This window comes from Lytechinus variegatus, chromosome 10 (genome assembly GCF_018143015.1).
Source record: "Lytechinus variegatus isolate NC3 chromosome 10, Lvar_3.0, whole genome shotgun sequence".
NCBI lineage: Eukaryota > Metazoa > Echinodermata > Echinoidea > Temnopleuroida > Toxopneustidae > Lytechinus > Lytechinus variegatus.
The window spans coordinates 4,341,779-4,343,944 of NC_054749.1; positions in this window are offsets into that span (position 1 = coordinate 4,341,779).

Sequence of the window (2,166 nt, forward strand, 5' to 3'; positions counted from 1 at the left end):
AGAGATGGGAATCTTGATAAATCTGCGTAATTTTATCATCTCCTGGAAGCTAGCCAATCCATTAAAAGCATCAAACTCTTGGGAGAAATCAATACCATAATCGTTTTCTTTTACTTAATGAGAAAAATCTTCAATTATGACGTACTACAATAAAAGTCACATGTGCCCTAATCAATCTAAATTGAGACATGAGTTGCATGTGAATAAATCTGTGAGTCTGTGTGAGTCAAAGGTACCTCACTATGGGATGAAAGTGTTGTTCTTGCAAGGGGAAACATTCTCCGTTGAAAAGAACAAAGTTCCACAGTGTATTCACAGTGTGGATCACCATGTATGAAGTGACATTCACACAGATGAAGTTTAAGCATTTTAACACTGTAAATCACATTTTTCACACAATCCTCTGTGAGACCACACTGACACCGCTTGGTGTCCCCAGAGCACCACACCCTGAGGTGCTAAAATTACACCCTTGAGTTTGAACATAACACCAAAGAGTGTTACAATAGCAAACCAATGTGATGTAATAACACCCATAGGTGTTGAACTAACACTAAATTTACTGTGTGATCACTTCTCCCAGAGCAGCTCCTTTTCACACAGAATGACTTCATATCTACTCGAGATGACATGGATAAAGCTGCTTTTGCTTTTCACCGCTTCCTCTTTTTTTTGTTTCTTATCATCCTCCCCCTCTTAAATGCTCTCATTTATTCCCCCATTATGTGCTCTCTCCCTACATCATCAAGTTATGGGGGTATTGCAAGAAAATTGCCCGGGGGGGGCACTTCCATTCACGAGTGGATACTATGCGCAACCATGGGGTCTCTAAAAGCACCCTAAACACGTAATTTCTATATTCTGAAAATACACCCCTTAACAAGTATTGGCATGTGAAACCCTACCCTTAACAAGTATTGGAAACAAAACAATACTCTTGGCAAATATTCCCTGAAATGAACCCCTAAACAAGTACAGGAATGTTTTATTGTTGCGGGTTCTTCCGTTGTCGGCTTTACCTTATTTGGTTTAATGCGACCCCACCTTCTACACCTCGCGCAAATCGGACTCTAAACACGAAGTATTGGGGCAAAAAGGACATCTTTTATAAAACATTTTAATTTTGTTTTATCCCCGAAAATTTGACCCTAAGCACGTAATTTTCCTAGCGAAATAGAAACCCTTTTTTCATCATTTTTGTGTTTTTGACACCCTTATCACGTTATGTACGTAACATGCCCTATCGTGAAAAAGGCATCCTTTTTACATGATTTTTTGGTCGCGCATGGTATCCTATGTCAATGTAAGTTGCCCCAACCCCCGGGAAATTGCAATGTCTATTTTTGGTTGTTAAATCAATGTCTTGCAATTAATTATAAATCTGCAATAGATAATCCTTATTTATCCTCATAGAAATCAGGATACTGATACTGTTTAACAAATCACACAATACCAGTGATTTTTACACACTGATTTCAATTCAGCCAATTGGAAGCATGGATTTCAGTAGCTTATAACGACACATGTGTCAGTGAAAATTACCAATGCTTGATGGAAAGCTCCCCTTGTAGGTCAATGTTTTCACATCTAAGCCAGATACGGTCACTTTTGAAACGTCTTACTAAGTCTTACTCGTCATCATGCACACCACAATCCTGCGTGAATTCTCGCCAGTATTCTTCTAGAGAGACAAGGCTTATGACCGCAAATCAATATCGCAGAGTCTGCAAAACTAATTCCCTTTCTTATGGCTAGTTACCATATTATATTTCCAACTGTCGCAAAAACCCCTCGTCATTTTGTGGTAGAGTCATAAAAAAGTAACAGATGCAGATAAAAAGTGTTCTAATGAGTCCCTTGTGGTGAAGATTTTGCGTTAATTCTCTTATTTTTCTCCCATCTCTCTTAAGAAATGTGGATAAGATTCTATCTTATCCCTCTCATCTTGACTGGTATGCCCAGAGGCAGTTGCCTCACGAACATGTTCTGATGTTTCATGTCTATTTGCAAGAACAGTGAGCACACATTTGTGCCGTCCTGCGCATATCTTATCGACCAATCAGTGTATGCCGAGCTTTTCCTCATTGATTTCTCCGTCACCTTACAATGGCGATGATACGTGCGAGTTCCAGACAATTTGCTGGTGTGAAAATCCGTTCTTGGTGT